General features: G+C 50.0%; 2 long non-coding RNA genes across 2 annotated transcripts; both read right to left on the reverse strand.

Annotated features, from left to right (window-relative positions):
- Nucleotides 1-1,504: 1,504 nt before the first annotated feature.
- LOC308187724 lies at nt 1,505-12,958 on the reverse strand. Its single transcript, XR_013944881.1, has 3 exons — nt 11,823-12,958; nt 11,649-11,748; nt 1,505-3,519 (listed from the first exon to the last, which is right to left on the reverse strand). It is a non-coding gene; the product is annotated as an uncharacterized lncRNA (long non-coding RNA).
- LOC308187723 lies at nt 7,014-10,295 on the reverse strand. The gene is made up of 3 exons (XR_013944880.1): nt 9,509-10,295; nt 9,257-9,337; nt 7,014-9,081 (listed from the first exon to the last, which is right to left on the reverse strand). It is a non-coding gene; the product is annotated as an uncharacterized lncRNA (long non-coding RNA).
- Nucleotides 12,959-14,132: the final 1,174 nt, after the last annotated feature.

Below are 14,132 nucleotides of genomic sequence, written 5' to 3' on the forward strand. Positions count from 1 at the left end.
TATATGGTACGTTTGAGAATGCTTTTTCATCATGGATGAGTATTTATACTGTTCCCTCTTCATGTAGATGAGTGAGTGCAGAAGGGTAGTCTGATAGGCTGACAGTGCACCCAGTCCACGGGTTCACATGGACCACAGTGCCCGTTAGTGCTGTATTTGTGACTGGAGCACATTGTGTGCTCCGAGAGCTTTGCAAACCAAAAGAGCAATCCCTGGTAGCTCGGCCTGCCAAGAATTGGGAATCTGGAAGCGATTACAGACAATCCACAGATGAGTCCGCTAGTGCCTCAGCAACTCTGATATGGTGGGAAAGACTCAGTAAAGGACATCTTTACATTTGTGTGATCTGGATGAATGAAAAATGCATGCGGCTGAATACACAGCCCATGCATTCATTGCTCTGAGTTGTGTGATTTATTTGGATTGCAGCAAGTCCTGTCTGTATCTTGTGCTGGTGGCTGCCGTTGCGTTGATTTTATGTGGCTTCTCTCAGATTTCATCTGTGCTAGCAAAGTAGGCCAGTATGTAAATTGTTAAGTTTTATGGACAGAAATAAGATTATAGAATCACAGAAATGTTGTTTGGATGGGACCCTGGCGATGACCCCACTCAAAGCAGGACTACCACTAATCACAGAAAAACTGGATGGTTTGGGTTGGAAGGGCCCTTAAAGACCACCCAGTTCCAGCCCCCTGCCATGGGCAGGGACACCTCCCACCAGACCAGGCTGCCCAAAGCCCCATCCAGCCTGGCCTTGAACACCTCCAGGGATGGGGCATCCACAGCTTCTCTGGGCAATGTGTGCCAGGGCCTCACCATCCTTACAGTGAAGAACTTCTTCCTTATAGCTAACGTAAATCTCCCCTCTTTTAGTTCAAAGCCCTTGCCCCTTCTCCTATCACCCCACTCCCTGACACAGAGTCCCTCCCCAGCTTTCCTGCAGCCCCCTTTAGGCACTGGAAGGCCGCTATAAGGTCTCCCCGGAGCCTTCTCTTCTCCACGCTGAACAACCCCACTGGGACTTTAGCCAAGGACCTCCAAGGAAGGAGCCTCTGTCACCTCTCTGGGGCACCAGGTGGAGAAGGTTTTCCCAATATACAGCCTGAATCCCCCCACCCACCATGTGTGGCTGTTGCCCCTTGTTACATCCTGTGGCACCACCAAGAAGATCGTGGCTCTGTCATCTTTGTAACCGCCCCTCAAGCAGCTGCTAATCTGTTTGATCAACCTTTGGGCTCCTCTTCACCACATGGACCGAGCCCAGCTCCTTCCCCCTCTCTCACACCTCATCTGTGCTCCATGCCCCAGACCATGGCAGCAGCCCTCAGCTGGACCCCTCCGGTTTTCCACATCCCCCTTGAAGTGGGGTCCCACCAAAGGATGCCGAACTCCAGCTGCAGATGCACCAGTGCCATGCAGAAATCCAGGTCAGTCTGCTGGGCACCATCCTCCTGACATTGCTCCTCCTGACAGAGACCCCTGCTGCTGTTGTAAGGGTATGTGGTTCATGGGCTTGCTCTTTTTGTAATTTTTCATATTTTTTCACAGGGTTTTGGTGACATTGTAACATAGCTCCAGGACCTACCAAGTCTTCCAATTGCTCACAGCCCCCAGTAATCCCTAAGCCTGTATCTCTTGATAGTACATGCCTTGATCTCCCAGGGACACCAGAAATCTCTGTTCTTCTTTCTCTCTTGATTTCCCACACCCACCTTTGTTTTTCACAAGCCTCACGTATCCGTCTTCCTTCATTTCTCTTCTATCCACATGTTCTTCCCTGAATGGTGCTCTCATTATGCACCGCTGCTGGCAAGCCAGCCCTGGCCCTCTCTCTGTCACTAACACGGAGCATTAGGGCTGGAAGTTTCAGGAAAAAGCAGCTCCTGTGGGTGGGGAAACACCAACGAGAGGGCATGGCCATGGCCCACTGCCCTCTCCGCTGCTCTTTGCTACCGCACCGAGCCAAATAACGAAGCATTTGTTCTTGACAGCAGATGGGGGGGAATTGGCAAGGAGCCCGGATTCGTATATCTTAATCTCTGTCTACTCAGCTGTAAGCAAGGAGAATTTATCTCAAAAGAACATCATTCCTTTGACTTTGCCACCAAATATTTGCTCACTGATATCTTTTTTTTTTTTTCTCACACCGTTCTCCTAAGGGAACAAATGGAGTGTTATATTTCCAGCTATGGAGAAAAAAAAATTATCTGGGGGCAAATTATCTGAGTGTGGAGGTATGGCCATTCACTAAAAGGCAGATTACTTCTGATGAGGGTATCGTGCCCCGTACAAGCTCTTATGTCTCTGTAAAATGCTGTGCTGCTTCAAGTACTGTAATAGAAGGACAGCCAGGAATTCGAGGCACAGGGAAGTGTGGTCTCATGTTTGCTCTGGGGAAGCCACACTGAGGCAGATGAGCTGAGGAGTTCCTGGGTAGAGATTACAATCTCACATGGGAGGCTGCTCCTCTGGGGAGTCCTGGAGACTATCCTGGACTTTCATTGCACTGGAAAGCCTATTTTGTTATGGATGGACAAAAAAATGAAATCAAAAAAAAAAAAGTAATAAGCTGAGTGACGTTGTATTTCAACATGCCAGAGATCACAACCATATTCCTTTATGTAGAGTATGACAGCAAACCTTTAAACACCCATAACATTTTTATTTTTAACCTTTTTAAGCTTCATGCAGCACCATGTAAGTGCAAATGTGCATTTAATTTTTCTCCCTTGGCCACCTTTTCCATCCCTTGTGTAACTGGGAAGAGGGATGGACAGGTGAAACTCCTGCAGAAGCTGGGATGGGATATAGGCAAAAATCCCCACCGTGAAGCCGTGTTCCTTCCCTCTTCTGTGTTTGCCCACTATTTTGAATAAATTGCTGAGCGAGGGAGGGACTGCTGGCTGGGAACCAGTGGGACCCATCCTGGGCAGTGACTGAATGACTCCTGCTAAAGGGGCCAGGCTTTGAAGTCCTGAGTTTACCCACGTCTGCCAGCGCTTGTCGGGGCTATATTTAGACTATAGCATTAATGAGTAAAAGATACATCAGGAAATAGCAGCTAGTGCTGCGTGCCGTGCCTCAGGCTACCCCAAAACCACTGTTTTCCCACTCCCGTGCTGCTCCGAGCGGAGCAGCCGCACACGTGTGTACCGTGCCGCCGAGCAAGAGGCTGCAAACCCGCTCAGGACCTCGGGCTCCCCAGGAGAGCTGCTAAGCTCTCCCCGGCTGTCTGCTGATAAGCTTTGGTGCTTTGCAATTCCCCTTTCCAATTACCAGCCCTGCTCCCTGCGCCGGCTGGGCCTGCCGCGTGCTGCTGGCTCTGCAGCTACGTGGGGGCTTTTGGACCGAGGGATGGAGGAGAGGGGATGCACGGGGGTGCGGAGCGGGGATGTGTGCCAGGTGTCCAGGTGGTCTCACCTCACAGATGTCTTCTGCAGCAGCCCTTGGAGTTGTCCTCACGGCTGGAGATTGACTGACCTCGATGAACGATGCAAACACGGCCCCTCCATGAGCCACCTGTTGGAAAAGTGTTTGTAGCTGACAGGGGGGTGACTCACTGGAGTACCCGGGTGAGGGATGTTGTGGTGTGACCCCCCTATCACTGGAGGCCAAATGGGAGAAATAACCTTCTGAAACGGCTTGGGTATAACTAACCTGTTTGGGTACCCTTAGGTTCCTATGGAACCCCCCCCAAGCTTCATTTTACAGCAATACAGTCAGAGGGAATTAAAATTAAATACTAAACCCGTGATTCCAGCTATGGTGGGCTTGATACTTCCCCTTCCCATAGGCACATTCTGTTTTTTGTAACATCCCCCTAAAATTATTCGTAGCCCCAGTAATTGCCACTCCGGTCTCCCAGACACCAAGCAGCCATCCTGCAGCCACCAGTGAGCTGCTGCCTCACCTCGTTGCTGCACTGCATCCCATGGCATGCCTGGTGGAAACCCCAGCTCGTACAAGGCTGGAGCTCTCCTCTGGTGTAGGCAGGGGACTGCCAAGTGCCAGGCATCCCCACGGCATGCTTTGTACCCAAGACTGCTCAGCAAGCAGGATGGATTATGGCTGAGCTTCTGCAAAGTAGCTCACGAGGGATGGATGAGCAACCAGAGGACTGCAGAGGGCAGAGAACAAAAGTGGGGAGCTGGTATCTTTGTTTCCTCCCTTCCCTAAATTTCCTCTTCCCGGGGGCTGGGCTCATGACCCAGGCTGGTACCGAGGTTTTATTGGTGTGAGGCTGGAGTCAGTCTCAGGCTGCCACTGCAGGGAACACGCTCCGCAATTAGCTTGGAAAAGAGGTCTCCAGGGGGACAAAGGGTTTCTCACCAGGAGAAAGAGCTCTCTATTAAAGTGTCAGCTCAAAAGCGAACCTTATCTGAGTTGAGAACAAAGAGGCTGCAGGCTGGGTTACAATTTTTAATATTTTAAAGAGCTGCTGTTTTGAAAATGCCTTGTTTTTTTTTTTTCCCTAAAAGCATCAGAATGAATGTGTGTGAATTGCGAAGATCTAGTCTCAGCCTTGAAAGAAAAGAGGCAACAAGCATGGCTCGGCAACTATCCTGAGACCCCTGTGGAAAGCAATAATCTTGAAAAAGCCAGCGCAAGCTATGTTTTCAATTTATAAATTAAATGTATTTAAAATTTATGAACTTTGACTGCATGAGTAACTACTTCATTAGACTTTAAGGCTGCATGTTTCCTTGGCTTTTTTCATGGTAAAGTAAAACACATTTCTAATAAACATGGAAAGAGATTCCAAGATAGAGTCACTACTTTTATGTAAAGGACCCTCCAGACTCATTAAAAAAGTTTACCACCTAAATAAAGCAAGCACATTGTAATTCTTGAACCCATAAAATTGGTAATATATACATAATATTAGCCTTTTCTTGCATGTACACTGCTTGATATCGATGAACGACATATAGTAAGGGTTTTACTGTAAGGAAATTAGCATATAAAACTGTGTTTTGGTACGTCTTAGGCTGTAACATGAACTCGAGAAACAAGAGAACGTAAGTCGGGCGCTGCTCGAATTTACCGAGCAAGTACGGCTAATTGTATGCACATCCTTAGGAGGGAGCGCTGTGGTGCTTTGACACCCAAGCTTCAGCTGTAACTGAAGCTGCCCTGCTTCTCCTAGAAGCCTGTCAGACATTTAGACCCACTTTGACAGCCAGCGGTGGGGATGCGGGTGGTGGCATGGTGGTGAGCACCGTGGATCGGCCTGCAAGATGAGGCTGAGGCTCAAAGAGCTGGCACCGTGTACTTTCACCGTGTACTTTTCCCTTCCCTGGCACTGGCATGTCCACAGCTGGAGTACAGTGTGCTCTTTTGGGACCCCAGTTCAAGGGGGATGAGGAGAACTGGAGGGGTCCAGCTGAGGGCTGCCACCATGGCCTGGGGCCTGGTGCGGTGTGAGAGAGGAGCCGGCCTTGCTTCGTGTGGTGAGGAGGAGCCCAAAGGGTGACTGGAGTGCAGGTTGGACTAGGTGACCTCCAGCACTCCTGTCCCACCAGCACTTCTGGGATCCTGTGCTCCTTCGCCCAGAGTGAGGGAGAAGCAGGTCCCAAAACACCTGTCAGTCCATCCCCTCTGAGGGAGTGCAGCTCTGCCCGCTCCTCACTCCTGAGGGCTGGTCCCGGTCTGGCTCCTGCTCACGTTTGTGTGTTGGGTTATGCTGGGGTTCAGAGACGAGTTCGCAACAAAACCCGTCACCCTTCTCCAGTCTGTGTCCTAAAGCCACCAGTGTCTGTCTGACTTCCACATGGCTGGGCCTTGTAATGCTCACAGCTCAAGCTAATTGAACATCTCAAGGTAGCGGAAGAGCAGTAAACCCCCCAAACCTATATACTTGTTGTGGACAAAGGCACAGGAGAATCTACATGAGGCTGAAAGCTGTACCTTCAATTTCCAACCTTTATCCTTTCCTGGCAAGCTATTTGTTTTTAGTCTCTGACTCTGGGAGCAGCCAATGCAAGCCATCTTCTTACAACAAAACCTAGTTTTGTGACAGCCTGAACTCGGCTTGATTCCAACAATGGAGCTCTTCAGCAAGGTGCATCTTTTTTTTTTTTTTTTAGTGGGCAGAAGTTATCCACACACTAGTAAAACACCAAACCCATTTCTGAGGAATAACTTGCACCTCCCTCGAGTTTACCACCTTTCCCTTCCTTTTCCACCCCTTTCTTCCCTAAATCCCTGCTCCAGCTCACACTGCTTCCTCCTGACACCCACAGGACTCCCAGACCCCCCTCAGCGCCCAAATCATGGCTGACAGTCCTCAGGGCTAGAGGAGCTCCTGGCCTGCCCTCAGCCAGAGCCAAATTCATCATTGGCTTGGCCGCAAGGCATTTTCACCTGGATGAAACAAAAATTCCAGGGGCAAGTGGGCTCTCGTGGCTTTGACTGCCTCCATGCTGCCGTGTGGTGTGGTGCATGCGAGGCTTTGCCTCATTTTCAAGCCTGGTGGTGACAAATCCCTCATCCTTTTTTTTCTTCAGACCTCACCTCTACTTCCTGGCTGTCAGAGTGAGCCAGACTACGTGCAGGAACTTCTACTCTGCCCTAGCAAAGCTGTCTGTTGGAGGATAATCCCTACCTTGTTTTTTATGTGAAGTCTTCTTTGTATGATTTGCAGCTGGTGCTAAATTTGCATTCCATTCTTCTTCCTCAGGATTAGTGGCACAAGAATCACAGGATTTGCTTTTTCCAGCAAAAACTCCCCTCTGCACGAACCCTTTCCTCAGACAAGTGTCCCCAGCCTTCCCCTAGCCCCAGGGCTGACACAGCCAGTCCTGTCCCAGCCTCCCAGCTCCCTGCCTTTGGGGCCACTGGTATGCTCCAAATAGCACGGTAAATCTCACTTCACGGGTTCTTGCCTGACAGCAAGCCACGCAAACCACCCAAAAGAGAACTTTTTCCGAGCCAACTCTCACACATTTGCAGAAAGGACGGGGTTGCTGAGCAAACAGACCTGCTCCACCTCCGAGTTCTTTGATACGGACACCATATGGGCCACCGAGCTGGTCCCCGCTCCCTGGAGCTTTTGTTTGTGTATATTGCAAGCTCCTTAAAAAAAAATAAAAATAACGAAAGCCCCCAATGAATTCACTAAGTGAAACAAGCAGGTAAGGTAGTGCTGCATATGGTGCTAGTAAAACTGTAATAGTGAGAGTTGGCAAGAGCCAAGCGGCCTTTGTATTAATTCTCTGGAGCTTCAGGTATAGCCTAATGTAATTACTTGCTCTACTTTGTAGCATTTTAAGAGAAAAGTGTGTGTTTTAAAAAGTTATATTTCCAAATAAAACAGTCAGGCCTGAAGCAGACAAAGTGCCTGATTCTGGTTCCTCTGAAGTCAATAGCAAAACTCCCGTTGACTTAAATCAGAGCAGGATTATGTCCCAAATCTCAGAAATAACAGCAAACAGAGCTGCACTCTTTTTAAATTCACTGACCAGGCTACCAGATTGCAACCAATATCGGTCTCTGATTCACTTTTCCCTACTTTTTTCTCCAGCCAAAACTCTGGAAGGTCCTAGCTCCCCTGTTCGGGTCTCCATAGACAATACTACAGTTTAAATTTGTTTCTCACATGAAGACACCTGCTTTGCAGACACGAAGTGTAGGTGGGTGAATCAAGAGATCAAGGTTCACTGTACAAATATAATGGTTTCATTCAAGAAACAATCATACTGTACTTCTGTATTTCAAAGCAGTCTATCAAAATGTCATCTATTTCATTTTCCTGGGTAATGTAGATACAGAAGCCCCGAATGCTGAAGCCATTTACATCTCTGCAAGTAAAATAATTTAGGGTGGTTGGAGGATTTCTAGGAGGAGCTTGTGTTTCTTTCCGATGATTTATTTTTGCAATTGATTAAGGTGTTTACTCAGCTAACTTCCCTGTTAAGGGGAAGTCAGTGATACTTAAAACCCACCTCTAATTGATTGAATGCTTTCCACATTGTTTGTAAACTCTTATCAAAAGTCACCTGAGGCTGTAATGTATCTAACCAGCAGCTCCTTTCCAACATGCAACTGATAATATCAGTAAAGCCCAAACATTTAATCACCAAATTAAATAAGAATATGTATCTGATTGCTTGTATTTCTTGGGTTTGCTTGGGTATCCATGTAATGGATAAAGCTTTATGGGAACTAATTTTTCCCTTGGATGTCCAAAATCATCTCACCATACCTATTTTCTTTAATTATTTTTTCATCTCAAAGTTTCTTGAAAGTACCTATTTTCTGGATGGAAATGTGTATTCCAGATTGCCATTAATGCCTGAATAACAAGGATGAAAACCCGTGCTATCTTTTTGTCTTTTCATGGCTTTGATCTTGCCACACTGGTTGTCAACGGAGCAGCCAGAAGTGATGCAGAGCTGAAATGCATCAAGACCCTTGCGTTGCATGAACATTGGCTTAAGAATTGCTCCCCAGACCTCACTGTGTGCCAAGCAGCCCTGCCGTAGCCATCTGGTGCTGGAAGCAGCCTTGTATCAGCTTGCAATTCACCTTCTCGTATGGTTCCTAAGAGCAACGCGCTTTCCATCGCCTCGGCTCGCCCCATTATTTCACTTCAGGTGTTTATGGTCTCTAATCAGCACCTACCTCCCCGTACTGGAGTTTGTCCTATACCTGCAGTGGGTTTTTCATTCGGGCTTCTCCTGGCCTGCTTTCAATCACGCTGGTCACGTGCCTCCAGAGGTAGATGGAAAGCAGATTTTATTAAATTGGCATGAAATGCAGTAAAGCTGCACTGACTTTTGATAACTTCAGTCTTGTGGTTCGCAGCGTTTATTATCAAGGTTTTCCTCTTGGTTCTCCACAGCCGCTGTAGGAGATCTCCCCACAAGTGCAGGGAGGGCAATAACGTGCCTCCCAGCTCCTGCAGCCCCATGCGGGGCAGGGGGAACCAGTGGGTACCAGCCCTACACTGGATTGCAAGGGCACACTTGAGTGCCCTGAGGAGCAAGAGGGACTGCTGTGTTCACACCCGGCTGGACAAGAGGGACACACGGACAGGCTCTGGCTCCGGACCTTCATCTCTCTCTGCTTCGTGTTCCCCACCTGCCAAGGGGAAAGTCATCAGTATTTTCTCTGGTTGTGAGTCTTGGGCTTTCAGGTGCTGCATGGGCTTCCTCCTCTTGGCACCTTTCCCCCTGCCTTCTGCCCGTGCCCACGCCTGTGTAACGAGGACTATCCCTGACAATAAATCCACCTGCACCGGTGCCTTTTTACCTACCAGGAAGCGACGTTCACTCCCTCGATGAGTAACGTTCAGTGAGGTAAAGAGTGACGAGTGCAGGCACACGCACCACGCTCTCTGTGTCCACAAGTACGCACACAAGTAGAGAGTTAAATAAAGATTTAATGGGAGAATATTATAAGAAGATAGGACAGACTGTGGTGATCAGGCGCAGGGCTCAGCCAGACAAGCACACCAACCAGCCTTGTTTTACACGCGACCAGCCCTTTTATGCCCTTTTCTACCTACCCCCATCCTGTTCCTCCTGCTCCTCCTTCCTCCCTCACACCCCCATGGGTTTGCAGGGCTCTGCAGTTTATTTTTCACTCTCCCTGCCCAGGTCCCCTAGCTGACAATCTTACCAGCTGCGAGGTTCATCCTCCCTGGAAGTGGCGCCTGCAGCTCATTAGCCCACCAATTAGTGTGGCTGGGAGGTCTGTTTCTGGTCATTGCCTCCCGGCTTAGAAGTCCTCCATCAGACAACCCCGCTGGAATAAACATTCCCACATTCCCACATGTTCCTAAATCAGCGTGACTGGCCGGACTTGGTTCCCATCACCGCCTCCCTTTCTTCTGATCCCTTCTTGCCTTGGAAAGGGCCCTTGACCAGGTGCCCTTAAAGCAGCAGTCGCTCCCCTTCTACCTGCCCCTACAGCTAACGGGGTGCCAGGCAGCTGGGGAAGTGCCTGCGGCCGCCTGTACAGACCCAGGTCCTTCAGATGTGCCTGCAGAGCTCATGAGGGTGATGCTCTGGGGACACGGAAGAGCCCTCTGGACCCTGGAAGAGCGGTGGGTTGGGCAGGGGGCATCAGGGTCCCTGTAGAGCGGTGTCCTCTCCTGGATGCATCTCCTCGTGCTGCATGGCCCCGGGCTTCTTCCTCCTCCTCCTCCTCCTCCTCCAGCAGGTCCCAGCAGATGAGAGCGGCTGGAAACCAGTCAGGGGTCTGCAGCACAAGGACCCCCCAAACCCCCCGGCCTTACACGGGGTGCTATGTCTGCCTCCTCCCCGAAAAGCGGCGTGGCGAGGGCTGCGGGAGGCGCTGGAGTGGAAAGCGAGAGTGGGTTTGCTCGATGTCGGCGGTGATCGCCGCCGGCATTTCCGCCAGCTAAATAAGGAGCTAGCCACTAAAAACAAATCCTGCTCTCGGTTTCACCGCTGAGATCGAGGGTGTTTCATCTGGTTTCTAATGGGAGCGATAGCTGGGTGAAAGGGCTGTGAATAATTTCGCTCTAGCAATAAGTGAAGACGCGTGACAGTCCAAGGCCTGAGATCATGAGAGTTAGCCCAGGGCTTTTTCTCAGTTTTGCTTTGAGGTAACCCAGATATTCAAAGCGAAACCTGGCTAAAACCACGGTGGGGACTTACTTTTGAATTTCACCCTACCCAAAAACATTTGAGGCATGCAAATGAGAGCCCTCCATCCCCAAAGAGGCTGAGGCCTGAACCTGAGGGCAAGTGAAAGCATCAAACGGAGGAGGTTGGGGAAGCCCTGGGGGGAAGACAAACTACCTCCTGATTGTGGCTGGTTCCCTCGGGCAAATTTAGCAGCTCTCGTAGGTCTTTAACTCCTGCACGAGGAGGGGCAGAGGTTGAGAAGCAGCGAGGGGCTTTCAGTGTGGTGGCTCCTGAGCTGAGACCTTGTTTGTGCCCTCACCTTGCTGCCGGGTGGCGGTGAGGGTGCGAAGGTGCCCGTGGCACCTTCAGCTTGCTGAAAAATTCAGCATAGGGTGGGACAGCAGGGTCCCGTGTCCTCCAAAAGCCACCTTGGGTTTCAGAAGCTCAAAAAAAAAAAAAAAAAAAAAAAAAAAGCATTTTCTGCCTGACTGCTTTTAAAATCTCTATCCAGGTAGGTAGATTGAGATTTTATCACCACATTTAATTATTATACACATGACGAGATGGTACATCAAGATCTCCACAAAGCGAGTCAAGAAGTCGTTGCTCTCAGAGGACAGACCTCTGAGTTTTCCCCCCCTCGCTTGCACTAAGCAGCAATTTCAACCCCGGGAACCTTTCCCGGAGCTGTTTCAAAGGCAGGAGATTTGTGCTGGCTGCATCTGCGGTGGCTCCCGCCCTTGCCGTGCATCCCAGCCGGGTAATTCGTTGAGACGGTGACCTCTAGTGGCACCAGGGAAGCTGCTCTGCCCACCGGGCCGCTCCTCTCCCAGCCCGACACCCCCAAAACCAGTGAAATTGTGGTTCGCCAGCACCTCTGGTAGAGTGAAGAGAAGAGATGTTGCAGCGAGGTGGGCATCCAAGCGCCGGTGAGCAGGCACAGGGTGCCTGTCCTCTGGGGTGGAGGTTTGGGGCATAGATGTTCCCGTGTTTCCCATTAAAAAAAAAAAAAACGTAATTCTTTCACTAAGTGGAGTTTAATCCCGTACTCACAGTTTCTGCTTAATCCCGAGATGATGTTTCTTGTGTTCATGGGAAAGTACGCCTGCTTTCCAGGGATCACGGAAAACTGCAGATTGAACCTCTAGGAATCCTAAAAATAGCATTTGAGGATTAAGAAATATTTTTGCTCTCTTCCCCTTTTCCCAACTCCTCGCTATAAATCACCGTTTCTTCAGCATCCCTGATTTTGGAGAAGATGTGTCTTGGGATCCAGCACCCCCATCTCCCTCTGTGCCCTCTCCACGCTCCAGATGTGTTCAGGAGGAGGAAGAGGAGGAAGAGGAGGATGTCTCCTCCTTCTCCTGCACTTCTTCCTGCTTCCTTCCAGCACCCTGCTGGCCCTCTCACACAAGACCAGACCCAAGGGCAGATCCAATCCTCAGCCAACAGGGGCTGATGTTCTCCGCCGCATCAGCCCATCCCCTTTCTGGGCATCCCGGGGCATGGAGCCAGCCCCGTGTGCCCCTGTCCCACCACCTCCCCAGTGCAGGGAGCCCTCCCGCTGCCCAGGCCAGCTCCCCGCCACCTCGATGTCCCAGGGCTGATAGATGCTGTGCGGAGAAGAGCCTGAGCTGGCCTCCACCACGCTCGGTCTTCACGGAGCAGGGCCATGGCAGCTGGTCTCAGGCCCACAGGTGGCGCGGGACGGCTGTTTTTTCTCCTGGCAAGGATTGCTTTTCTTCCCTTCTTTTTTCCCCACTAACTCCTCATCCCTCCTTGCCTACACAGGGCGAGCGCTGTCGCGTGCCTTGTACAAGGTCCTTTGGTTTAAGCGGGTGAGGAGGTGCACGCTCGGGACGCAGCTCGGTCGGGAAGGCTGAATCGGGGCTGAAAAGGGGGTTTGTGGGGGGTCAGCCCCTGCTGCACGTTGCACACGGGCATGACAGCAAGCGTGGTCTCTGCTTGGGGATATTCATCTCTTGATTTAAACCTTGGCACTGTTTGCTCAGTGGACCTTGCTGAGGGACCTCAGTGCGGTACCTCTCTTTTACCTCAGACTGACTTCTGATGAACAACGGGGTCATCCCAGTGGAAGTACCCTTTCCTTGTTCAGCTTAGTAGCTTTTCAAAGACTTTCTCCTTTCACAACAGCCTTGTCTGAGTGCACACAAGTTTCTAGACCCAGCCAGCAATATGGAATCCACCCCCAGACACTCTGTACCTAGATTAAGAAGATGTTCGCATCTCAGTCAAGAATAAAATGTGTTTCTGAACATAAAATCACCATCACCCCCATCCCTATCCCAGCTTACACCCAATTACAAATGCTAATCCCACTGTCAACATGCATTGCACCAGAAAAAAAGTGTTTAGGGTTTTTGATTCATACATCAGTTGTGCAAAATGAAGAGTTGAGAACAATTCTGTGCAAAAAAAAAAAAACCATGAAATTAGGAACATTTTTGGCACAGGAGTTGGACCCAGCAGCGTGTAGCCACCCTATGAACACCCACCCATCTCTGCGGGTCTGGTGTTGGTCCTTGATCACGTGCATGGAGCCCTGCAGTGAAAAGAGGCTACAAAATGGTGAAGCATGGCAAGGTCACAGGAGCTGGGGACAAATTTGCAGCCCTAGGGGTCCACAGGGTCTGCCCAGCTCTTGGGGAGGGCGGTGGGACCCACAGGCATCCCGCCCTGGTGGCAGTGGCCAGGGTGTCCCGGAGGAGCCAGATCTTTCGCTCCCTGTTACGAGAAGGAGATGAGTACAAAAACAGCTTTTTCAGAGAGACGTTCAGTCTGACAGCCATGGCCATTTACATTAATATGTAAACCCAGTGTGGGTGGGGAGACGGTGCGCATCCTTATCTGCACCTTCCGAAGAGCGAGCCTCACTGTTGAAATGACACAGTCTTCACTTCTAGTAAATACTAATTTTACCCTTCTTAGGAGCTGGTGCTTAAATCAGATTAGGATGATGACTTTATTGTCATAGCCCGACTGAACGTATTTTTTTTTGTTTTTAAAAAAGGGTAATATAGTAAGTAACAAGGCCATGGCAAAGAGGTAATTTCATGTGAAATTCTATGTTTAGTAATCAATGGTCAAGGCCAACTGAAGCAATCTGGTGACTGTCATGGTGGAGAGATGGGAAACTACTGTCTCCCTCAAATGTCCCTCAGCTGCAGAAAAAAATAAAATAAAATACCACCCTCCATTTCTTGTCCTTTTAAAAACACTCAGCGTTATTCCCACTTTCTGTCAGATAAGCCGTGACTCACCCTGACGCCGACCGTCAGAGCAACCCCACCGTGGCTCAGCAGACCCGAGGCACGCACACACTTAGGGTGAGCCTGCCACCAGATGTGTCCAGGGACGAGAGAGCAAAATCCTCGAGGATGCTGCATGACGAGGGCCGGGCACTGCAGGGGATTGCACCGAAGAACTGGTGGGACGCTATAAAAGCGCAGGCACGGTAGCTGTTTGAGGACAGGGACATGTTCCTTGCATTTTGAACGCTCTTTCAAAAGCGATCGT

This window comes from Anser brachyrhynchus (genome assembly GCF_964034855.1).
Source record: "Anser brachyrhynchus genome assembly, chromosome: 1".
Taxonomy (NCBI): domain Eukaryota; kingdom Metazoa; phylum Chordata; class Aves; order Anseriformes; family Anatidae; genus Anser; species Anser brachyrhynchus.